Source organism: Saimiri boliviensis, chromosome 7 (assembly GCF_048565385.1).
Source record: "Saimiri boliviensis isolate mSaiBol1 chromosome 7, mSaiBol1.pri, whole genome shotgun sequence".
Taxonomy (NCBI): Eukaryota; Metazoa; Chordata; class Mammalia; order Primates; family Cebidae; genus Saimiri; species Saimiri boliviensis.
The window spans coordinates 76,679,155-76,706,134 of record NC_133455.1 but is presented as its reverse complement, the minus strand read 5'-3'; the positions used below and the strand labels follow the sequence as shown (position 1 = coordinate 76,706,134).

At 37.7% G+C, this 26,980-nt stretch overlaps 1 protein-coding gene and 1 pseudogene across 4 annotated transcripts in view; both read left to right on the top strand.

The window, feature by feature from the left end:
- The window catches only part of TAFA2 (TAFA chemokine like family member 2), a 545,001-nt gene that overhangs the window by 13,227 nt on the left and 504,794 nt on the right, over nucleotides 1-26,980 (top strand). For 3 of the 4 annotated variants that reach the window (XR_012518470.1, XM_074402828.1, XM_074402826.1), the window contains exon 2: nucleotides 447-516. The gene's annotated coding sequence lies outside the window, so the exon portion shown is untranslated. Of the gene's footprint in view, nucleotides 1-441; nucleotides 517-26,980 lie in introns of those variants that run through there. The other variant, XM_074402827.1, reaches the window with a different exon arrangement.
- Nucleotides 510-13,350, top strand: LOC141585137 (Krueppel-like factor 17 pseudogene; annotated as a pseudogene).

Sequence of the window (26,980 nt, the reverse complement as noted above, 5' to 3'; positions counted from 1 at the left end):
GTGGTGGTCCAGCATGGGTGACAGAGACCCCTCTCTAAATAAATCTCTATTCTGTGTCTGCATCTTTTGGCTATGTAAATATCTGTCAATGCTGAACCAAGTGTTAAACTGCACTTTTATTTTTATTTTGTTCATTTTTCCTTTTTTAAGTTGATAATTGCTTAATTTTATTTATTCGATTTTTTTGAATTTGGCTAGACTTTTTCCATACTTCCAAAATCTTCATAAAATATGTCTCAATGTAATTTTCATTAGTCCTAAACTTTAAGGTAATTTATTAGATAATTCTGTTTTCTTTTTTGGAAACATTAACACTGGACACATCTGACCTTCTGCTAGTCTGAATTGATTGCATTCTATGCCTTGATGTTTGCTATTGTCTTGGAAATTTCCTTTGTCATCATTCTTAGAATTCCCTTTATTTTCCTTTTTTCTTCTCTCTGAAGCTAGAAGAGGAAAGAGGGAAGGCTTTCACTGCTCAGTATGAACTCTCTTCACCTGGTGACCTTCAAACTGGTAAAAATAATCCCTTTTTCCTTGCTTAAAGCATGTAGCACAGGGGCTTGTGTAAGTGAGTATTCAGTAAATATTGGTTGCATTGAGTAAGACAAACCCCTTTGATGAGGTGCTTGTTTTTAATGGAGAAAACTGAGAGTAGAAGTCTATAGGATGTGATAATAAGGTCATATTCAGTGGCAGGTCAGGATTCATGATTCTTTCATGTTTGAGTGTATAGTCAAAATTATTAAAAGTCTGATAGCTACAATGTTTCCAAATATAAGTAGCATACAAATCTTCAAAGGTTTATTCAAGCCTACAATCTGTAAACCCTTATGTTAGAAAACAACTCTGCAATGAAAGCCAGTTAGATCTCCACACCTGATAATTAGGAAGTATTATTTGTGGCTAAAACATTACACAACAGTGGAAACAAGAAATTATATGCAATGAATAAATGCAAAAGTACTTATAAATTCACACTGCTTGAGTCGGTCATCCTTTGCCTGGTGAGTCCACTGAGGTTGAGCTCAAGCTAAAAACTTGTTAAATCTGAGAATTATGTTTGCCTCTACTGGAGAAATGTTTGGCTGCTGTAATGTCATGCTTTTCTTTGATTAGCAACCAAGAATAAATAGTTTTATGGTATTAAAAAAAGGGGGTAATTACAGTCCAAATAATAATTGCGAGTATTTCCTACCTTTGCTGCTTGTGTAATTACCCTTGATTCTGGGTGTCCAAATTTCCTCATGTACCACAAAGAGCATGCCTGAGCCTAGAAATAAGTTAGTTCTACTGTTCTGTGTTTGGTGCTGGTGGGTACCAAAACCAGTATCAGACATACTTCCTCAATGAGTTTATATAACATGTTGCAAAGGAAGACAGAATAAGCCTTTAAAACAGTGGTCCCCAACCTTTTTTGGCACCAGAGACTCGTTTTCTGTAGGACAATTTTTCCAGAGACTTGGGTGGGGGAATAGTTTTGGGATGAAACTATTTCACTTCAAATCATCAGGCATTAGATTCTCATAAGGAGCACACAACTTAGGTCCCTCCCATGCACAGTTCGCAATAGGGTTCGTGCTCCTATGAAAATCTAATGCTGTTGCTAATCTGACAGGAGGTGGAACTCAGCTTCTCTCACTTGCCTACTGCTCACTTCCTGCTGGGCAGTCTGGTTCCTATTTTATAGGATATATTCTGTAATGGATGTTATTTTTCTGGTTCACCATTGTAGATGCCAAAATTTGAATAAAATTGTTGAATGGAATCTATTCATTTGACAACTTGCCGTGATCCTAAAGAGCTTTATTTTATCTTGGGACTTAATGATAATATTAATAAAAATAATACTAGCAAAACCAATACATTATAATAATTTACAAGCATATGTGAGCATTACTATTATAAACTATAGAATATAGTCAGCATTACTATTATAAACTATAGAATAAACTACTGAGTTTATTGTACAGTAAATGAATTATTGTTAGTATTGTTTTTATTATATATAACATATTTAGTATATATTTATGTACAGTAAATATATATAACCATGCAACATATATATTTGTTATATAATACATGTAACTAGAAACTTTTTTTTGAGATGGAGTTTTGCTCTTGTTACCCAAGCTGGAGTGCAATGGCACAATCTTGGCTCACTGCAACCTCTGCCTCCTGGGTTCAGGAAATTCTCCTGCCTCAGCCTCCTGAGTAGCTGGGATTACAGGCACGTGCCACCATGCCCAGCTAATTTTTTGTATTTTTAGTAGAGATGGGGTTTCACCATGCTGACCAGGATGGTCTCAATTTCTTGACCTTGTGATCCACCCGCCTCGGCCTCCCAATAGAAACATTTTTTAAAAGTCTTTCTCAGTCCTCCAGGGAGAGTAGATCTTTAGCGCTGTTGAGAGAAGCGTTGGCTAACTATTCTAGTTATCTTTTCTTCATAACAACCCACTAGAAATTTAGTGACTTAAAACAACAACGATCATTTATTTAGCTTATAAATCTGCAATTTAATGGAGAGGGCTCAGTGGGGACAGCTCATTTCTGCATTATGCAGCATCAGATGGGGTGGTGTGGGTAACTCAATGGCAGGAGATTGGAATCATTTGAAGACTCGCTCACTCACATATCTGATGGTTAATTCTAGCTGTTGCGTGGGACCTTAGCTGGGGTTCTGGGTCAGATGCATCACTTACACATGGCCTCTATAAGCAGCTGTTTTTCTTCTTCACAACATGGTGACTGGGTTAAATGAGACAGCATACCAAGGAAACAAGGTAGAAGAGCATATCATTTCTATGATCTGGCCTTGGGAGTCATTTAGCATCACTCTTACCATACTCTATTGATTGAACTAGTCACAATTGTCCAACAAAACTAAAAAGAAGAGCTATTAATTGATGAGATGAGTGTCACTGTAATTCTGTAATAAGATTTGTATTATAGTTTTTTGTGTAAAAGTCTAAAGATGAGGATCAGTGCTTATGATCTGGGGACCATTAGCATACTAATGGTAGTTAAAGCCCCGAGATAATGTGAGATTACTTAGGAAGAATATATCAAGAAAAAGATGTGAACCAAGAATGAACAGCACTTAAGAGGGGGCTTGTAGTATGAGATTTATTGTGGTGGTCACCTTTGGAAAATATTATCAGCCCATTGTGGATAGAAATGGAAAAAACCCAAAGAGATAAATTTTTCCTCACTAAAGATTGAACAGTCAGAGAGAAAATTCTGGACGTAGAAATAACGGAAATTGGCACGGGGGAAAAAAGGGAAAGACAGGCTGGCTTCTGTGAAAAGAGAAATTCTGTGAAAAGATCTGAAGTCTTCAAAGGAAATTTGGAAAAAATTTTGCTCTTTTGTTTCACAAAAACCTGCATATTTAGAAATGCATCTTGGAATCATATTTGTTTTCTGGAATTGCAAAGGTGGATTCTGATTGGCTTAGAGGAAGCTGCAGTGGCAAAGCAAGAGTGGTCCAAGGACAATCAGTCACATTTAGGATATATATAGATATACAGAAAGCATACCTATGTATCCAAATACTGTGTACTGTAGTTCTGCTGATAACTTGTAAATACAAGTCTTTATAAATTAGGTTTAGTTCAACAAATGTTTAGTAAGTACTTAGAATGTTTCAGACAATGCTAGTTATCAGGGCTGAAAAGATAAATAAAGCATGATTCCTGCTCTAAATCTAGTAAGACGATCAGATTTATAAATTGAAAATTTCAATTAAAATTCTTGATATTAACAGTTTGGATTGCAGAATCAAAATGTCTAACTCTGGGCAAGTTACTTATCTCTCCAAGCCTCAGATTTATCATTTGTAAAATAGGAACATAACAGTTCCTAACTCAGAGAGCTGTTGGGAGGATTAAATGAGATAATGTAGGTAAAATATTTAGCACAGAGCCTGGCACATGGAAAGTGCTCACAAAAATGAATGGATATTGTTGAGTGATGTAACCAAAATGTGAAGTGTAAGCAACCTGGCTTCGCTATTCCCCACAGAAAACCTAAATCAAATATAGTGTGAAGATTGTAAACAGCAGTATCCCAAAACTTAAATTTGGGGCTGATATGACCCCTAGGACCACAGAGCAGTGAGAAACTCTGAGAAGACAGTAAGAGAAATGGACTTTTCTACTCATCAAGCCCCTCCCCCAATCTGCCAGATGCCATTCATGGACATTTTTTTTTTCCTTGACCCATGGTTTCCACACTAGAAAAAGTGAGATTAAGGGAGACAGCCAGTTTTCCCATTATCCTGGGTTCCCTTGCAGGAAAACCATTCCTGCTTTAACCCATGGAAGCATTGCAAGTGCCTATAGAGAGAAAAACTCCTGAGGCCAGCTAGTGACAAAGAAGAGAGGCAGGACTAGAGACCTCAGTTTATGAAACTTTGCTCTTTATTTCAGCCAAAGACGTCAAAGCAGATTGGCTGTTCAGCAACACCAAGATGTAGGATATATCCTCCATTGGTCTTCTGTGCATGAACTCCTAGCCAGTATTTCCACACAATCAGTGTATTCCCTTTGGGACTCTCTAGCCCTAATCTGGGATGAGAAGGGCTCTGAATGATTTCAAGAACTGAAGTAAACTGGGGCTTAATGTACCATCTAATGCCAAAAAGGAGGCAGCAATCTAGGATTAAGGACACTTACATGCAACTGCATAGAATCTCTAGGCAAACATACCCTAGAAAGTTGAAAACAAGCCAGATAGCAAAGACTAGAATAAATAACTAATTCTTCAAAGTGAAACAACAGATGTATGTTTATAAGAAACAACAACAAACAGGGAATCATGATCTCCCCAGATGGACAAAGCAAGAAACCAGGAACCAGTTCTAACGACATGTTAATATGTAAGCTCTCAGATCAAGAAATCAAAATAGTTGTTCTAAGGAAACTCAGCAAACTCCAAAATAACACAGCAAAGCACTGTATAAATTTTCTAGATAAATTTAACAAAGGGATTAAAATAATTTAAAAAGTCAAACAAAAATATGGAACAGATAAATACATTTGTTAAACTGAAAAATGCATTAGAAGCTCTCACAAGCAGAATGGATCATGTGAAAAAAGAATTAGTGAGCTAAAAGACAAGCTATTAGAAAATGCACATTCAGAAAAGAAAAAGAATAAAAAGGAATAAAGAATGCCCGCAATATAAGAAAATAACCTCAAAAGAGAAAATATAAGTCATTGGTGTTCAAGGAAGAGTTGAGAAAGAGCAAGGGGTAGAATGACTATGCAAGAAAATAATAACCAAAACCTTGTCAATCCTAGAGAAAGATGTTGATATGCAGGTACAGGAAGGTCAGATATCACAAAACAGATTCAACCCAAGTAAGACTACCTCAAGGCGTATAATAAACTCTCAAAAGTCAAGAACAAAGTTGAGATTCTAAAAGCAGCAAGAATAAAGAAGCATATAACAAATGAAGGAGCTTGTATTTATCTAGCTGCAGATTTCTCAGTGGAAACCAACTTGCCAGGAGGAAGTTGGATGACATCCGATCAGGAGAAAAAGTTGTCAAACAAGAATACTGTACATAACAAAGCCTTTCTTCTAACATAAAGGAGAGATAAAGTCTTCCCAGACAACCAAAAACTGAGGAAATCATCATTGCTAGACCTGTCTTACAACAAATGCTGAAGAGAGTTCTTCAGTCTGAAAGGAGAGGATACTAGCATGCAAAAAGAAAACATTTGAAAGCATAAACTCACTGGTAAAGTAAATACACATAAATTCAGAATAATCTAGTACTTAATTATGGCATACAATCCTTCATATCTCTAGTATGGACTAAAAGACAAATCTATCGAAAATAATAACTGCAGAAATCTGTTGAAAGATAGGCAGTATAAAAAGATGTAAATTGAGACAACAAAGTCAAATTGTATGAGTGGGGGAATTAAGTTAAAGTGTAGAGACTTTTAGATTTTCCTTCTTTTGTTTTTTAAATTTTCTTTGTGATAGAAGTTAATTTGTCATCTATTAAAAATAACTTGTCATGTCTATAAGACACTTTTGGATATGCTTTATGGTAGCAACAAAGCAAAATTCTATAATAGACTGGGTGCAGTGCTATGAACATGTAGTCCCAGTTACTCAGGTGGCTAAGGTGGAAGGCTCGCTGGAGCCCAGGAGTTTGAGTTCAGCCTGGGCAATACAGTGAGACCTCATCTCTAAAAAATGAAAACAAACAAGTAAACCCCCCTCCAAAACCCTAAAATAGATCTACTAAAGATAAAAACCAACACATTAAAACATACTACCATTAAATGAAAAATTCATTTAACCATTGAGGAAGACAGTAACAAAGGAATAAAGGAAGAAAAGACAAAATAACCAGAGCGATGTCCCGATATCCACCTGCAGTGCCATGGTGGGTCATTCCTGTCTGTTCAGCAAAGAGTCAAGACACCACCCCAGGCTGAGATGGAGCAGGAGGCTGGGGAGCTGAGCCAGTGGCAGGCAGCACACCAGGCTGCCCAGGAAAGGAGAACTCAGCACTCATCTTGAATATGATCCCATCTTCTGAAGCTCTGGAGTGCACACCTCTTGAAACCATGGCCTACCAAACATTTAGCACTTCCCTCACAGCACAGAGATGCTGAGGCACCCCTTGGTATCTGCTGAGGCACCGGGGCAGATTGTGGATGAAGTGGGGCCACAGTTCAGTATAACACTGGCTGAGCATGGTGTGAGCTACTGCTCCCAAACAACTCTCACTCCTTCCTGGATAATTTACTGTCAGGGAGTGTCTCCCCCTCAGCAAGAGATCACAATTTTCAGTGGGCCCCAGATAATGCCTGTAGGAGAGCCCAGTACTCCAGGGGTGGCTGTGGCCTTCAGGCTGCCAGTCTCAGCTTCCACTGGAATCCCAATGATGTCCCACGTTAAGTGTATCATACAATGCCTTAACTTGGCCTCTCAACAGTACTTTCTGATGAAATGTTGTTGGCTCCAACCATACCTTCCACTGAGGCCCAGGCTGTGCTCCCCTCTGTGGCTCTGATGTTGCCCCCCACGTGATGCCCATGATCTTGCGATGCCACCAGCTGAGTCCCAGTCATTGCTGGTTTTGGATCTCAGGACTCTCTTGTGAGTCAGCCAGACTCCCAAGCAGGCCCATTCCTACTCGAGAAGCCCAGACCTGCTTCATAGAAAGCAGAGCAGAATGCCAGGCCTCAGGAAAGGACTGGTAGAGGGGTCTCCTCAGAGGCAAGGCCTTACTGCTGCAACTACAAGAACTACGGAAAAGCTTATACCAAGTGCTCCCACCTCGTGAGTTACCAATGCAAGCACACAGGTGAGAAGCCCTATTTGTTCACCTGGGAAAGGTGTTTATGGTCTTTATTCCAATCTGGTGAGCTTAGACAACATAGGCGGATACACACCAGATATCAACCATATAAATGTGATCAGTGCAGCTGAGAGTTCATGAGGTCTGACCATCTCAAGCAACACCAGAGGACTCATCGGCCAGGACCCTCAGCCCCACTGGCCAACAATGGAGAGCAGGACAGTCCTCTTGCTCCTGGTCCTTAGGTGAATGAAGAAGGAAGAGGGTTTCAGGCAGAGAACACTGAACCTGGCAACTTCTCAGAGGAAAGGCAGTCTTCAAGTTCTGTATTCATTCAGCAAATGTTTTTTGAGCCTACAATATTGAGAGCACCAAGGCTTTGGGAACCCACGGTGAGGAGCATGGAAATAACTAAAGGATGTGTCAAGAAAGAAAGACTTCTCAAGGAGGTGCCTCAGTCAGACCTGAAGGACTCATGGGGGATAGCTGCACCTCCCATTTCTTAAACATATACCACTGGACATGTCTCTATCTTCTGGCAGTGATGGCATGGACAGTAAGGATTCAAGGTGCATGAATGCACCCTGCCTCTGCAGAGCAGAAAGGTCATAGACAAAATTCTTGAATGTGCCCAGTGATGCCAAGAAGCTGGTCCTCTGTAGGCTCAAGCCTATCTGGGCCTCTGGGGGAAGCCCCACAGCCTTGGCTGTGTCTGCCCCTGCTCTCCCACTCTCACCCTGACCCTGTCCTGCTTCATTGCTTTGGTCTGTGTTACTAGTGGTCCCAGTATACCTGGGATGGACATCCAGGTGCCCTCCATCCAAGCTCCTGAGGGAAGTGGACATGTTTAAAAGAATAGGGGCAGAAGGGGCTCATTTATGACCCATTCACTAGCTCCAGGAATTGAGATCTTGGGTACTTTCGTTTCTACCAGGGAACCGGATCCCTTTCATGGAGCAGGCCATCTTGGGTTCACTGGGCCAGGGTTAGTCTCTGTTTCCCAGCCCACCTGGCTCACAAACAGCCTCGTGGGTAGGGTCAGCAGACCAGATTGCTTGTTGGAATATAAGACGAGGGGTCTGGCTGGTGATCTAGCACTTTCACCAAGACATGGACGTAGAGAGAACCAGAGTGATAAAGGACATATGATGTGCACTGTAACGGTGGGCAAAACAGGCCCCTGCTCTTGTGGAGGTCACAGTCTAGTGGAGGAGAGATGATACTACAAAAGCACAAAGTGAGCCAAACACGGTGGCTCACACCTGTAATCCCAGCACCTTGGGAGGCCAAAGAAGGCAGATCACTTGAGGTTAGAAGTTAGAGCAGTATGGCCTACATGATGAAACCTTATTTCTACAAAAAATACAAAATTAGCTGGGTCTGGTGGTGGAATCCTGTAGTCCCAGCTTGGGAGGCTGAGGTGGGATAATTACTTGAACCTGGGAGGCAGAGGTTACAGTGAACCAAGATGGCACCACTGCACTCCAGCCTGGGTGACAGAATGAGGCTCCATCTCAAAAGAAAAGATGCACAAAGTGCTGGGAGTACAAATAGTGGGGACCTGTAACTGGGCAAGGGGGTTAGAAAGGCATTTCTTAGAAGCTATGGTTTGAAGTCAGATTTAAAGAAAACTAGGAGTTCACAGCAGATAAAAGGAGGTGAAGTGGTGATTGGAGGAGAAGTAAGTCTGTCCTTTATCCAGAGATGACCATGTGCTAGGCAGTGGCTAAGCCTTTTCTAGTATCACCCAAGGTAGGACAGTGGGTGGTTAAGACATGTGAACTCAGCCAGGTGCAGTGGCTCATAACTGTAATGCTAACATTTTGAAAGGCTTCGGCAGGCAGATCACCTGAGGCAGGAGTTCAAGACTAGTCTGGCCAATGTGGTGAAAGCCCATCTCTACTAAAAATACAAAAATTAGCCAGCATGATGGTGGGTGCCTGTAATCTCAGCTATTCGGGAGGCTGAGATGGGAAAATTGCTTGAACCTGGGAGGCAGAGGTTTCAGTGAGCTGAGATCGTGCCACTGCACTCCAGGCTGGGTGACTGAGTGAGATTCCATCTCAAAACAAACAAAGACATGTGGACTTTCTAGTAGCTTTTGAATCTTGCCTCTACCATTTCCTGGCTATGAGGTGTCTTGGTAAATTTACTTGTCCCTCTTGCTTTTGATAGTAAAGGGAATGGATGGTGAGGTAGATGAAAGATGGAGAGATACAATTGAAAGTGTTTTCTTTGGCTGCTAAGTGTTGATTGGATTAGAGTGAGGGTATAAGGAAGAGGAAAGGACATATTAGTATTTCAGATGAGAGGCAAGCTGGCTTTGGCCAGGGTGTAAGAGTGGAGGTAGGGAAAAGCAGGAAAGTGATAACTGGATTTGGTAGGTGAGGGAGAGGTCAAGGGTGACTTCCAGGTTTCTGGCATGCATTATAAGTAACACAGAAGAAAAATGAATGAACTTCATTAATTTTCCATTTATTGTGATATCTATCATACCTGCAAAAAATATTTCGTATATATCCAATTTAATAATAAATGTACTCACGTTGGGAATGTCAAAAAAAAAGAAAAAAATAATAATATTTGTTTATCCCTAAGATAAGGCCTGTAATCACAGCACTTTGGGATGCCAAGGCAGAGGGTAACTTGAAGCCAGGAGTTTGAGACCAGCAAGACCTTGTCTCTATTAAAAAAAAATTAAAATAAAAAGAAGGAAAAATACTTTACTAATACATTTAAAGCTTTGAGTTCCCCATCCTTCTCTGCAGGGGTAACTACTATACTGAATTTTGATAATCTTGCCTTAGCTATTTATTGTTTTACCACATAATGTATCTGTTCTTAAATATAGTGATTGGTTTTTTTTGGTTTTGAACTTATGTTTATTCTATTTGATATTCATTGAACTTTTTCAATCTAAATGTTTATAGTCAATATAATTTGGAAAAATTTTGTTTAAAAAAACAAATCAGGATGATATTGGTCTCATAAAATGAGTTAGGGAAGATTGCCTCTTTTTGTGTTGTTTGGAATAGTTTCAGAAGGAATGGTACTAGCTCCTCTTTGTACGACTGGTAGAATTTGGCTGTGAACCTGTCTGGACTTGGACTATTTTTGGTTGGTAGGCTATTAATTGTTGCCTCAACTTCAGACCTTGTTATTAGTCTATTCAGGGATTCAAGTTCTTCTTGGTTTAGTCTTGGGAGGGTCTAAGTATGTAGGAATTTATCCATTTCTTCCAGATTTACTGGTTTATGTGCATAGAGTTGTTTGTAGTAATCTCTGGTGGTAGTTTGTATTTCTGTGGAATCCATGGTGATAGCTCCTTTATCGTTTTTTATTGCATCTATTCAATTCTTCTCTCTTTTCTTTTTTATTAGTCTGGCAAGTGGTCTATTTTGTTGATCTTTTCGAAAAACCCACTCCTGGATTCATTGATTTTTTTTTTAAGGGATTTTTGTGTCTCTGTCTCCTTCAGTTCTCCTCTTAGTTATTTCTTGTCTTCTACTAGCTTTTGAATTTGTTTGATCTTGCGCCTCTAGTTCTTTTAATTGTGATGATAGGGTGTCGGTTTTAGATCTTTCTCTGCTTCTCATGTGGGCGTTGAATGCTAGAAATTTCCTTCTAGAAACTGCTTTAAATGTGTCCCAGAGATTCTGGTACGTTGTGCCTTCATTCTCACTGGTTTTGAAGAGCATCTTTATTTCTGCCTTCATTTCATTATTTGTCCATTCGGGAGCATGTTGTTCAGTTTCCATGTAGTTTTGTGATTTTGAGTGAGTTTCTTAATCCTGAGTTCTAATTTGGTTGCAATATTGTCTGAGAGACTGGTTGTTATGATTTCCATTCTTTTGCATTTGCTGAGGAGTAATTCTCTTCCAATTACATGGTCAATTTTAGAGTAGGTGTGAGGTGGTGCTGAGAAGAATATATATTCTGTGGATTTGGGGTGGAGAATTCTGTAGACGTCTATTAGGTCCACTTGATCCAGATGGGAGTTCAAGCCCTGGATATCCTTCTTGATTTTCTGTCTTGTGAATCTGTCTGATATTGACAGTGGAGTGTTAAAGTCTCCCACTATTATTGTGTGTGAGTCTAAGTCTCTTTGTAGGTCCTTAAGAACTTGCTTTATGTATCTGGGTGCTCCTGTATTGGGTGCATATTTATTTAGGATAGTTAGCTCTTCTTGTTGCATTGATCCCTTTACCATTATGTAATGCCCTTGTCTCTTTTGATCTTTGTTGATTTAAAGTCTGTTTTATCAGATACTAGGATTGCAACCTCTGCTTTTTTTTTGTTCTCCATTTGCTTGGTAAATCGTCTTCCATCCCTTTATTTTGATTCTGTATGTGTCTTTGCATGTGAGATGGGTCTCCTGAATATACTTAGAAGACCCCATTGTCTCAGCTTAAAACCTCCTTAAGATGATAAGCAACTTCAGCAAAGTCTCAGGATACAAAATCAATCTGCAAAAATCACAAGCATTCCTTTACACCAATAACAGGCAAACAGAGAGCCCAATCATGAGCGAACTTGCATTTACAATTGCTACAAAGAGAAAAAAATACCTGGGAATACAACTAACAAGGGATGTGAAGGACCTTTTCAAGGAGAACTACAAACCACTGCTCAAGGAAATAAGAGTGGACACAACAGATGGAAAAACATTCCATGCTCATGGTTAAGAAGAATAAATATTGTGAAAATGGCCATACTGCCCAAAGTAATTTATAGATTCAATGCTATTCCCATCAAGCTATCATTGACCTTCTTCACAGAATTGGAAAAACAACCTTAAACTTCCTATGAAACCAAAAGAGAGCCCACATAGCCAAGACAATCCAAAGCAAAAAGAACAAAGCTAGAGGCATCATGCTACCTGACTTCAAACTATACTACAAGGCTACAGTAATCAAAACAGCATGGTACTGGTACCAAAACAGAGATATAGACCAATGGAACAGAACAGCAGTCTCAGAAGCAATGCCACACATCTACAATCATCTGATCTTTGACACACTGGGCAAAAACAAGCACTGGGGAAAGGATTCCCTGTTTAATAAATGGTGTTGGGAAAACTGGCTAGCCATGTGCAGAAAGCTGAAACTGGAACCCTTCCTTATACCTTATACAAAAATTAACTCCAGATAGATTAAAAATTTAAACATTAGACTTAACACCATAAAAAACCTAGAAGAAAACCTAGGCAAAACCATTCAGGACATAGGCATAGGCAAGGACTTCATGACTAAAACACCAAAAGCAATGACAACAAAAGCTAATGGGATCTAATTAAATTAAAGACCTTCTGCATGGCAAAATGAACTATAATTAGAGTGAACTGGCAACCAAAACAATCGGGAAAAAATTTTGCAATCTACCCATCTGACAAAGGGCTTATATCCAGAATCTACAAAGAAGTAAAACAAATTTATAAGAAAAACAAACAACCCTATCAAAAAGTGGTTGAAGAATATGAACAGACGCTTTTCAAAAGAAGCCATTTATGCAGCCAACAAACATATGAAAAAATGCTCATAATCACTGGTCATTAGAGAAATGCAAATCAAAACCACACTGAGATACCATCTCACACCAGGTAGAATGGTGATCATTAAAGAGTCTGGAGACAACAGATGCTGGAGAGGATGCGAAGAAACAGAAACACTTTTATACTGTTGGTGGGAGTGTAAATTAGTTTAACCATTGTGGAAGACAGTGTGGCAATTTCTCAAGCGTCTAGAAATAGAAATACCATTTGACCCAGCAACCCTATTGCTGGGTATATGCCCAAAGGGTTATAAATCATTCTATTATGAAGACATGTGCACATATGCTCATAGTGGCACTGTTTACAATAGCAAAGGCTTGGAACCAACCCAAATGCCCATCAGTAATAGACTAGATAAAGAAAATGTGGCACATATATACCGTGGAATACTATGCAGCCAAAAAAAAAAAAAAAAGATGAGTTCATGTCCTTTGCAGGAACATGAATGAAGCTGGAAAACCATCATTCTCAGCAAACCGACACAAGAACAGAAAGCCAAACACCACAAGTTCTCACTCATAAGTGGGTGTTGAACAATGAGAACACATGGACACAGGAAGGGGAAGGGGAACATCACCCACTGGGGCCTTTTGGGGGTTGGGGGAGCTCGGGGAGGGAGAGCAGGCGGTGGGGGAATTGGGGAGGGATAACATTAGGAGAAATACCTAATGATGCACCACAAGGATCACAAGAATAGCAAGAATACACCAAGCTAAAAATTAGTAGAATGAAAGAAATAACAAAGATCAGAGAAGAAATAAATAAAATTGAGACCAAGTAAAAGATCAATGAAAAATTAGTTTTTAAAAAAGATAAACAAAATAGATATAATCTTAGCTAGACTAAGAAAAAAAGACCCAAATAAATAAAATCAGAAATGGAAGGGAAAACATAACAACATAGCCACAGAAATACAAAAATGATCATTAAATACTATTATGAACACCAATATGCCAACAGATTGGAAAACCTGAAGGAATGGAAAATTTTCTGGACACATACAACCTGCTAACATTGAACCATGAAGAAATAGAAAACCAGAGCACACCAGTAATGAACAATGAAATCAAAGCAGTAATTTAAAGGTCTCCCAACAACAACAACAACAACAACAATGACGGCAACAACAACAGAAACCCAGGACATGACAACTTCCTTTCTAAATTTACCAAACATTTAACAAGGAACTAATACAATTTTACTTAAAAACATTCCAAAAAATTGAAGAGCAAGGAATATTTACAAATTAATTCTACAAAGCTTGAATTACCTTGATATTAAAACCAGACAAGTACACAATGAAAAAAGAAAATGCAGGCAAGTGTCCCCGATGGACATAGATGTAGAAATCCTGAACAAAATACTGGCAACCAAATACAATAACACATTAAGAAGAAAATTGATAATCATTAGGTGGGATTAATCCCAGGAATACAAGAATGGTTGAGCATACACAAATCAATAAAAATATATATTACATTATCAGAAATAAGAACAAAAACCATATGATTGTTTTATTAGATGATGAAAAGTGTTTGACAATATTTAACAGTCCTTTATGATAAAAACCCTTAACAAAGTGGTTATAAAAGAAACAGACTTCAAAACCATAAAAGCCACATATGATAAACCCATAGCTAACATTATAGTGAATGGGGAAAAATTGAAAGCCAGTCTTTAAGATCTGGAATAAGACAAAGAAGCCTACTTTCTTTTATTCAACATAGTACTAGTACTGGAAGTCCTAACAAGAGCAATTAGGCAAGGAAAAGAAATTAAAGACATCAAACTGGAAAGGAAGAAGTTAAATTATCCTTGTTTGTTTGCAGATGATGTAGTAGTATATTTAGAAAAACCTAGACACCACCAAGAATTGTTAGAACTGATAAATGAATTTAGTAAAGTTGCAGGATACAAATCAACATGAATTTATATATGCCAACAGCAAACAAACTGAAAAACAAACAAAAAGAACAATTGCATTTATAATAACTATAAAAATATGTAATACATAGGAGTAAATGTAATCAGAGAAGTGAAAGTTTTCTACAAGGAAAATTGTTAAGACAATTTTTAAAAAAAGAAGTTAACTTCTTAACAAAAAGAAGTTCTTAAAAGAAGTTAAGGGCCGGGCACGGTGGCTCAAGCCTGTAATCTCAGCACTTTGGGAGGCCGAGTCGGGTGGATCACCAGGTCAAGCGATCAAGACCATCCTGGTCAACATGGTGAAACCCCGTCTCTACTAAAAATACAAAAAAATGGCTGGGCATGGTGGCGCGTGCCTGTAATCCCAGCTACTCAGGAGGCTGAGGCAGGAGAATTGCCTGAACCCAGGAGGTGGAGGTTGCGGTGAGCTGAGATCACGCCATTGCACTCCAGCCTGGGTAACAAGAGCGAAACTCCGTCTCAAAAAAAAAAAAAAAAAAAAAAAAAAAGAAGTTAAGAACTTCTTTCTTGATGAAAGAAGTTGAAGAGGGCATGTAAATATAGAAGATATTCCATGCTCATGAATTAGAAGAGTTAATATCATTAAAATGTCAACGCTACCCAAAATTTTCTACAGATTTCAATGCAATTCCTATCAAAATACCAATGACATTCTTCACAGAAACAATTCCACAATTTGAATGATCCTGACACTTCAGGACATTGTTCTGGGCAAAGACATTTTGGGTAAGACGTCAAAAGCACAGGCAACGAAAGCACAAATAGACAAATGGTACTATTTCAAGCTAAAAAACTTCTGCACAGCAAAGAAATAATCCACAAAGAGAAAAGACAGCCTACAGAATGGGAGCAAATATTTGCTCAGTATCTATCGAACAAGGGAGTAAGAACCAGAATACATAAGAAATTCAAGCCAGTAGCAAGAAAACAAATCATTTGCTTTAAAATGGGCAAAAGATCTGCAGAAATATTTCTCGAAAGAAGACAAATACCCCTCTGCCAGAGTTTCCTGCCCCTACTTGTGTAGTACCTGAACTGTAACTGTACACAGTGGAATTGCATACTTACCCTAACCAGGAAGTTCAGAGTGGCTTTCTGGGAGTTACGATCAAGAATTCCATCTTGAAAGATGAATAAGGTTTAGCCAAGAAGAACAGTAAAGGGTATAAGAGAGGTTAGTGGGAAGAAATAATGTGATCTGAGGAAGAAACTACCAGAAATTCTACACTACCAGACATAAAGTGTAAGGTATGGAATAAAGAGAAATAAAGTGATAAGGAAAGGGGAATGGATTATGAAGACCTGTGTCATGCTAAATAGTCTAGTCTTTAGGTCGAAGAAAGTAGGAATTCATTGACGGATTTTAAGCAGGGTGTTCACATATTCAGATCTGGGTTTCAGGTAGACTACCAAGGCTTTGGTGACCTTGATGGGGACAAGGCTATATACAGGAGGAGAGTGATTTAGCTGTAGCAATATGGCAGGCCAAAAAAGATTAAGGCCTGAACTGAAACAGCAGTAACAGGGTTACAGGGAACGAGCCAGATTAGGGAAATATTTAGGAGGAAAAACTGGCACCATTTGATCGTGAGTAAAACATAAAGAAGAATAAATTGCTAAAGATGACTTCCATATTTTTGCCTTGGGTAACTTGGTGAATAGTAGAGTCATTAATTGATTTTGGAAATTTAAGAGGAAGAATGTGTTTGGAGGATAGAAAGTGGGGTGAACTTTCTCGTAGACATCCAGGGTTTGAAGAGCTCGAGTTACACACAGGTTTAAAAGCCTGAGGGTAGTTAGCAGTATTAAAGATTTGGAGAAGATTAACCTACTGATGGTGGTTAAGGCCCAGAGAATGGAATGAGATTACTTAAGAAGAGTAATCAAGAGAAAGATATATATCAAGCCCGGAATTCTAAAACACAACAGCATTTAAGGGATGGGCATAGGAAGAATAATTAATGAAGAACAAGGAGGATAAGTCAGATAGAAAAAAAAGAGGCAAGAAGAAGTTGAATTTCAGAAGCCATGGAATTAGAGAATTCAAGGAGTCAGGAGAACTTCTGGTTTAAAGATGGTAGCTTAAATAGATGACATTTTCATTTTCTCTTCCTAAAAATCATTTAAAAGCAACAATAAGAATGAGAAAAGAAAACAGCATAAAACTCTAATCCACAAAATCCACAAAACATATGGAGATGGTGACAAAACCTTCAGAAATTAAGCAAAGGTATTTACTAGAGAAAGTGGAGAAAGTGCACCACTATGAACATCTTAGAAAGAACCAAAATATGGGTGGGTGCTGTGGCCCATGTCTGTAATCACAGCACTTTGGGACACCGAGGCAGGTGGATCACGAGGTCAGGAGTTCAAGACCAGCCTGGCCAATTTGTTGAAACCCTGTCTCTACTAAAAAATACAAAAATTAGCTGGGCATGGTGGCTCATGCCTGTAGTCCCAGTTACTCAGGAGGCTGAGGCAGGAAAATCACTTGAACTTGGGAGGTGGAGTTTGCAATGAGCTGAGATTGTGCCACTGCACTCCAGCAGTGACAGAGCAAGACTCTGTCTCAAAAAAAAAAAAAAAAAAAAAAAAAAAAAAAATAGAAAGAAAGAGCCAACAAACCAAACTTCTTGAAAGCAGTGGGTATAACCTGAGATGCAAAACCTAAACACTTTGAGGATGGAATGTATGTTGTGTGAGACCATCTGTAGTGTAAGTTGCTAGATGTGGGAGTGCTGCATCAAAATGCACACATTTTGGAAATTGTTATAAATGTTGCCAAATTGCCCTCCACAGATTTTAAACCCATTTATATACCAATCAGCAATGTAAAAAATGCCTGTTTCTCTATGCCTTTGCCAAGAGTGTGTTATTAAACTTCCTGATCTTTATCAAACTGACATATAAAAATTGATATTTTGGGGCGTCTTTATACATATTTCTTTTCTTGTGAGAAAGTTTGTATATCTATTCATATGACCAAGAGCTACGTATATGTCATTTTCTATAAAAGTCTCTTTTGATCTTTCTCTGTTTTCCATTTTTCTCTTTAATACTGATTTGGAGGCACTTTTACTATATAGGGAAAATTAAACATTTATTTGTATGTTGCAATAGCTTTCTTCACTTTTTAATTTTGGTGGTTTTTTTCATGTATTTAAAAAATCTAATTGTGGTCAGATTAATCAGTGCTTTCTTTTATGGCTTTTCAGTTCGGAAGCACACTTAGAAAGGTTTTTCTCATTTCAAGATGATAATTTTTTCCTCACATGATTTATTCTAGCTTCTGTATGATTTATTTACATTTGAGTTTGATCAGTCTGGAATTTTTATTGTTATAACGTTGAAAGTTTGCATCCAATTTTATTATTTCATGGAGGAATAATTATTGTCCCAATACCATTTACTAAGATAATCATTCTTTACTGACTTGAAGCAACTAAATTCTCATTATATTTGATCACTTTCTGGACATTCTAGTTCATTTCTTCCAACTATTGGTCTAATATTGTACTAGTACCACACCATCTTAATTAATTGATTAAACTAAGCCCACCTCCAACTTTTTTTTTTTGGTTATACTTTAAGTTCTGGGGTACATATGCAGAATATGCAGGTTTGTTACATAGGTATACATGTGCCATGGTGGTTTGCTGCACCCATCAACCCATCATCTACATTGGGTATTTCTCCTAATGCTGTCCCTCCCCTATCCTCCAACCCCCGACAGGCCCTGGTGTGTGATGTTTCCCTCCCTGTTTCCATGTGTATAGGCATAGGTAGGCATCTCTGAGGGTTTTACAATGCAATGTCTCTCTTCACTCCACCATCAGAGACAGATGACTTCCTAAAATAAACATTGCTTGTTTTATTCTTATTTTTTTTTTTGGAGGTTCACTCCCATTTGCTTCTTGGACTCTTTGCTTTATGTAGTTTAGAAATTTCTACTCTGGCAATTTCTTTTCTCCAACTTACTGATTTGTAAGAGTTTGAATACTAGCACTTAGTGATTATGTGTTAAAAATATATTCTCCCTTCTCTTTAAGCTTTCTCTTATCACCCTTTTATGTTATTTGGTGAACATAAATTCTTTATCTTACTGTACTAGAATTTTTCAATCTTTACTTGATGGTCAGAGCTTTTTGCATCTTATTTAAAATAAAAAGTTCATTAAAATATCCTCCAATACTATTTTCTAAAATCTTTATCATTTTGTCTTTATATTTACTTCTTTAATCCTCCTGGAATTGATTCTCATTAATAGTGTGAGGTTAGGGTACAATTTTATTTTTTCCCATTTATCCCACACCCATTTGCTAAAATGTCCATCTTTTAACCACCAATCATTTATGCCACTGCTGTCATATATTAAGTATTCATACGTGAGTAGATCTTTCTGAGTTATCGATCCTGAGTCATTGATCTATTATTTATTTGTCCCTGAACTAATAGCACAATGTCTTAGTTATTATAGCCCACTAATAAGTCGTAGTATCTGTTTCCAACTTAGATGCCCACTAAATAAGTTGGTTGGTCTAATATTTTCAATGTTTCTGAACAGTGTATATCAAAGAGTACAAAAAAGACCTGTACATCCAGCTACTTAGAGATGATTATTTTGTTGAATATTTTTGTTTTTTTTTAAACTAACTTCCTTCCTTCCTTTTTTCCTTCCTCTTTCCCCTTCCCTTCCCTTTCCTTTCCCTTCCCTTCCTTTCCCTTTGTTTCCTCTCTTACTTCCTTTGTTTTGTTCTTTCTCTCTAAATAGACTAATTTTTTTTTTTTGAGCAATTTTAGGTTAATTGCAAGGTTGAGTGGAAAGTACAGAGAGATCCCATAGGCCACTGCCTGCACACATGCATAGCCTCTCTTGCTGTCAACATCTCCCACCAGAGTGGTACATTTGTTACAAGCAATGAACCTACATTGATGCGTCATTATCACTCAGTGTCCACAGTTATTATTAGGATTCACCCTTGATGCTATATATTTTGTGGGTTTTGACACGTGTATAATGGTATGCATTCACTATTAATTTTGTAAGAAACTGCAAAGCTGTCTCCCAAAGTGGCTGTACTATTTGGCATTACTACCAGCAGTGAGTGACAGTTCCTGTTGCACTATATCCTCACCAGGATTTGGTGTTATAATGTTTTAGTTTTGACCATTCTTACAGAGGTGTGTAGTGGTATCTCATTGTTTTAGTCAGATATTTTTCAAAAATCTTTTGTCTTGATTCTTTTATTTCTCATTTTATTAATTTGTATTTTTTTCTTTTTAGTAAGTGGGTTTTATTTTGTAATTTCTTTTCAAAGTAATGATTAGTTCTTTTTTTTTTTTTTGAGACAGAATTTCGCTCTTGTTGCCCAGGCTGGAGTGCAATGGCGCGATCTCGGCTCACTGCAACCTCCACCTCCTGGGTTCAAGCAATTCTCCTGCCTCAACCTCCTGAGTAGCTGGGATTACAGGCGCGCACCACCATGCCCAGCTAATTTTTTGTATTTTTAGTAGAGACAGGGTTTCACGGTGTTGACCAGGATGGTCTTGATCTCTTGACCTCGTGATCCACCCGCCTCGGCCTTCCAAAGTGCTGGGATTATAGGCGTGAGCCACCGCGCCCGGCAATGATTAGTTTTTAAAATGATTTTTTCCTTTGAGTTTATTGTTTTCATTTCTTTCATATGACTTATACTTGGTTCTAGTTCTAACTTCGTTAGTTTTTTTTTTTTTCTAGCTTGCTCCTGCCTCTAGTGAAGTTTTGCCTTTATTAAACAAAACAATTGCATCTGAGCAGTTTTATTTTTGGTAACATTTCAATAATTTAGTTGTTTAAAAATGCTCCACAACTTTCTTCTACATTTTTCCACTTCCCAAAATGTACTGTGTATTTTCAGTTTTCATCTTATATTCTCTTTGATGTGCTGATCACTGGGTTTAAAAATAATTCAGCTCTACAGCTTAGCTTGTTGAGTATTTTCTGTGAAGGAATGAGATTCTATGTTGTGTTTTAAAGGTAATGTATTAGAACCAATACTTTAACAATCTATTCAAAGAGGAACACTTTCAGATATAGTACTAACTTAATACAAGGAGGCATAGTTTTTACGTACTGGGTGAGTGATTTATATAAAGAGCAGTTTGGTGTTTAGTCGGTGATTTAATTGTAAATTTGATGAGCAAATTCAACCTTTTATGACAAATAGGGCATACAACTTTAAGTGAACAAAAAGCTTTCTTTAGAAAATAAGTTTCTTTTATAACAAACACCCAATTTCAAAGTTTCAAGTCAACAAGGCTTGACATTTTCTGTTAAAATTAACTTTAAATATTACAGAATAACTCTTCATCCTTGGTATACAAAAATTCAGGTTTATGTGATTTAGACTAAGTACAGATTTAATTTAAATTCTGGGGTTGCTGTATATAAATATTCTCTAACCTTCTCCTGTATCTGTCAATGCTTTGCATTGGCAAAAGCACTTGTGTTAGCAACTTCTTCAAGTTTTCTATTAAAGACTAATAAAATTGTGACCTATGCTTTCACTTATAATTTTAACTGAAGCTAAGTTTTCATCTCTATACTTTAAGTGATTCCAGAGATGAGTTTCTCTTAGTTTGTTTTTGAATTCTTATATGTTAACCTAAGTTTTTATTTTCAGAGCTGGAGCACATTTTTATTCATCATTTTGCAGAGATATAATCTTAATATGAGAAACTTTTAAGTTATTTTGTTTGTGTTCTTTAAAAAATGTTTTCTCACAAATTTTCTTTTGCTATATTCTCCTTGATATATTATTCATTGTCAGTAATTAAAATACTATTTTGTCCCCATCTTTTCTAATTTTGTATACATTACAGTTTTCATATATTGTCATTTTAATCCTATCGTCTCAAATCCAAAATGTCATGTCTAGCTACTTTGCAAGTATGATTTTATTGAATCTCCTATGTAGATGTGTAACAGCCTGAAAAAAATGTCCTTCAGCATATCTTTGGTAAATATAAAACTATTCCAATTTAAATGTCCTTTTGATATCTACTCTGATTATCATTGCTTTATTGACTTTGTGACTTGCAATGAGAAAGCATCAAAAAAAGAGAAAGAAAATAAATGGCTATGTATAATATTATATCCAAGAATATATGACACATCGATTTCATTCATAGATTTAAGGGTATACATAAAGATAGTAGTACTATATTATAAAATATAGAGCTTTGCTTGACATATTGTAGGCGCTAAATAAATATTTGTTAAATGAGTGAATGAAATTCAGAATTTTTACAGGAGGCAAACACAAATACGGGTTGGGCTAAAACATTTAGCTTTTTCTTTGCTGAATAGCAAATTGTGGTAGTTCTCCAGGTTAACATTATCCTTCACAGGATGTGAGCCTACCCAACTGATCAAATAATAGTATTTCAAGTAACAGAGGATGTGTTCGTCAGACATAGGTACGAGAGACTCTTTTTTCCACTCCTTTTCTTTATAAATTAAAATTCAGGCCAGGTGCGGTGACTCACTTTTGTCATCCCAGCACTTTGGGAGGCTGAGCGGGGAGGACTGCTTGAGTTTAGGGGTTCAAGACCAGCCTGGGCAACATAATGAGACCTTATCTCTACTAAAAATTGAAAAAGCCCAGTGTGATGGTGTGTGCCTGTAGTCCCACTACTTGGGAGACTGAAGTGGGAGGATCTATTGAGCGCAGGAGGCCGAGGCTGCAGTGAGCTATGATCCTGCCATTGCAGTCCAACCAGAGCAAAAGAGTGAGAGAGACCCTGTCTCTAAATAAATAAATAAATTCAATTCAGCATTAGTTTTGAAAAGTTCAGAAGTAAAACTTTTTTTCCCTTGGCTCATTTTCACTTACTTAACTCAATAGCATTTTGGTGTGTAACCATCTCAGGTATGTTTGCTTGGGAAAAAAGATTCTAAGATGCAAATTTGTCTGAAAGAAGTTTACTTAAGAATGTCCTTGGGATCAATGTCCTGATTTCCATGGGAGAACAGAGGAAGTAAGAATATTCATGGGGGATCTGAAGTGTAATGCAGTTGTGACAATGGTTCAGTCACCTAGAGGGAAGCTCTGGAACAGATACGGCCTTTCACAGTTGGTCCACTTTGAATGAAGGGCTGGGCCTTATAACTTCACATCTGGATCAGTCAGTGAAAGTGGGCTTCCCTCAGGAAAGGGACTTGATCTTGGGCAAGAAACTTTCTTTGACTGATTTAGGCAGGACTGGGAGAACCTATGTCATAACGCGCAATTTTAGGTCACTAATCACTTATCTTCCGTAATTAGACTCTTTGTCTTTTCTCTCTGTCTACCAGGGCTCAATTGTACTCCAGAGAGCTTTTATTTAAAAAAAAAATGGTGTGTAACTTCATACTTAAGATGGAATGGTTTGATCCAAAATCCTAGGGCTCTACATTGTGATTTTACTTTAGGGCCTTGCCATTAATTCCATATATTATCTTTTCCTATCACTGATGCTTTTCATACTGAAGGGTCTGCCAGATCATATGGCCCAACCACTCCCTGTACCTGCTGCAGGGCTCTCTCCTGCTTTTGATCACACTCAAAGCTTGTAACCTTGCATGCTATCTGGTGAGTGGGTAAGAACATTATTTGCTAATGTGTAATATGTTGAACATATTAGCCAAAGAGGAATACTAGAATACCAGGCATGGTGCTTCCCTTTTTGTGGAGGGAGATGTAAGATGGAATAATTTATTTAGTTTAGAGAGGATATCGTGGCTTGTACCAGACAACTGGACTCCCATATACTACCTACATGGCATTTCGCTGAACCTTTATACGGTTTAACTCTCACACTCTGGAATGCATATGCTATACCATAATGTATATGATAACTTCTTGCTCGTCCAGTCCGATTTGCATAGCATCATCAATATAGTGGACCAATGCTATGTTTTGCCAAATGACCAGTTCAGGTCTCTTTGAAAAACATTATGACAGAGGGCAAAAGAATGAACCTAAGTCTGGGTAAGACTGTAAATATATATACCTATCAGTTACAAGTGAATTCATACTATTTCTGACCTTTCCAATAAGGATGGAAAATAAAGTGTTTTTCAGATCAACAATAGTATACTGTGTATTACAGGTTATGGTAATCTGCTGTAGCAGAGTAGCCATATCTGGCACAGCATCTGTAATTGGGACTACTTTTCTGATTGAGTTTGCCTTACTTTACTGTCATTCTCCAAGATATGTCTGTTTTTTGTAGGGTCCTTGCTGGTCAATTAAAAGGGAATATGATGAGAATCAGCAACCAAATATTCTGTAGGTTTTTAAAGGTGTCGTTAATCTCTGCCACCACTTCCCCATACCCCCACTAACAAACAGATGAAATACTGTGTGTTAAAATTTATCTTGGGGAGGAGCAGTTTCAGAGTTTAAAATTAGCTTTCTCTATTATTCCATAGCCCAAGGTACCAACATCGGGGTTCTGCTAAATACCAAGCATGTCCATTACCGTTATACAATTAGCCACAGCAATGGTGACTACTGGATGGGTGTGTGGACCCACAGTTGGATAGAACTTGGCCAGACTCCATGTATTACTATACCCCCATATGCTGGTTTTCTATCAGAGGAACATAATAATGCTTTAGTGTCAACTCTGTGTCTAAAAGTCCTTGAAACATTTGGGTATTTCCTTAGCTGAGAAAATGGCTTTTGGTAAGGTCCCCTTGGGGAAGGACTGAGGAAATTGCTACTTTATTCACTTGCCATGGTGATACAGGTTCTTTAGGAACCCTGTCTTTTGATGGGCAAAACCCACTGGTCTTTACAAATAGTAGTTCATATAAAATTTTATTTGATGCTCATCACAACTGTTATCATTAGAGTAGCTGCTATTATATAAGAGCTCTCTGTCAACAAATAAGAAACCAAGATTCAGGGAGTTTAGGTCACACAAAAAGTAAGTTGCAAGTGCCATATCTTTATTTTTATTTTTTGAGAAACAAGTTCTTTTTGTTTTTTGAGAAACAAGTTGTTTCCCTTATCAAGAGAAACAAGTTCTTCCTCCTTTTTTTTTTTTTTTTTTTTTGAAACAAGTTCTTTCTTTTTTTTCCAGCAGAGACTGTGGCTGCAGTAAATTTTCCCTGAGAAAGATTGTATTCAGATAATTTTTTGTGTCTGAAAAGCAGAGCTGAATAGCAAGAGCTTGGTGAAAATGTCAATACTTCCCTAGGCTATGAGATGTTTTGGAAAATTTGTTGTTCTTATATTCTGTTACCTGGCCTTTTCCCATTTCAGGTTATTTCCACTGTTAGAGCAACTACTGAGAAGGGAAAACTCAAATGATCTAGAGATATGACACACAGGGCTGCTTTTGGTGATTGCACATCTGCATTCAATTAATAAACAATTTATGAAAAACAGACTTACTAATAACCAAAAATGTAAACAAGTAGACACTGACTTTCATTCTTCAATTCCAAAATCTGGAGGCATGAGTGTCTTGGAAAGTTTTGGTTTCTTATGAAGATTAGAGATAGCTTGTGCAAAAGTAGTGATTTTGCTTCTTAGTAATCTCTGTTAGGTGAGAGTTGCACAACTTCCTTTTCTCTCTAGCCTGGCTCCTTTGAGTCAGGAGAGTGGGTCTCAGCACTGGTGCTGGAATGTAAGCAGAACTTCCTATTTTGATAAATGGAGCCCTTAAAGATACTATCTCTAGAGTATCAAAATAAATGAAGCCTTTAAAGATACTATCTCTAGAATGGTATCACTGCTTCTTACTGCTTAGAGGCATATTATATTAGAAGGTGGGGATAATGAGTACCTTAGTTGGTGAGGGCTGTCATAACAAAGTGCCACAGACCAGTGTCTTAAACAACAGAAATTTACTTTCTCACAGTTCTGGAGACTAGATTTCTCAGGGCAAGGTGTTGGCAGGTTGATTTTTTCCAAGGCCTTTTTATTTGGCTATCTTTCCATGGTATTGCTGTGTGTGTGCATGTTTGTGTCCAAGGGCACAAGGGCACCAGTCACATTAGATTAAGGTCCACCCTAAAGACCTCATTTTAACTTAATTACTTTAAGAAAGATCTTATCTCCAAATACAGTTACATTCTGAAATAGTAAGAATTAGGACTTCAACATATAAATTTTGGGGGGTATATTAGTCTGTTTTCATTCTGCTGGTAAAGACATACTTAAGACTGGGAAGAAAATGTGGTTTAATGGACTTACAGTTTCAAGTGGCTAGGGAGGTCTCACAATCATGGCAGATGGAAGGAGGAGCAAGTCACATCTTATATGGATGGTGGTAGGCAAACAGAGAGCTTGTGCAGGGAAACTCTCGTTTTGAAATCAGAACTCATGAGACTCATTCACTATCACAAAAATAGTGCAAGAAAAAAACTATCCTTGTCATTCAATTACCTCGCACAACATGTGGGAATTCAAGATGAGATTTGGGTGGGGATATACCCAAACCAAATGAGGTGGGTGGGTGTCATAAATCATTCTTTTATAAGGGGGATTATTTCTTACATTGGCAGTTAAATTCCTAAAAAAAAATGGGGTAAATCAACCCTTCTTAACCTGGTGCACCTGAGTGGTTTGTGAAATTTTAGAAGTACATGCCTTCATTAGGTACTCAGTGGTTCCCAAAATGGCTGAAAGTCTAAACAGTGTTTACATACCATTAATGATGCAAACTGGGAACTTGGTTCAGTATCTCTGTGTTTAATAGTTTCTTGCTTGTTTGTAATTAGGTCTAGGAACCTAATTTCCATTTTAATCAGTTTCTATAGGACGGGGACATTCTGAGTTCAAAAGAATATATAAAATCTTGAAAGGCATCTTATTCATAGGTTGAGGCTACCTACTCATGTAGTAAAAAAGAAAAATTGAGTAATGAATTTCAGTGGATGATAAGCATTTATTACTTAGCTTGGATTATAAATTTTGAAAGACAAGACCATATGTATTAACAAAGCACAGTACCACACACAGGAGTACCTAATAGCAACTTATAGTTTTAAAAATTATTAAACAAATTAAACTTACCTAAATGGTTCAGGTAATCATCTTGAAAACTGGGCAGTTTACCTATAAACAGAGTACAATTAAGGATTTTGTTTTTACCTGAATTCTGAAGCGTGGCTTTAA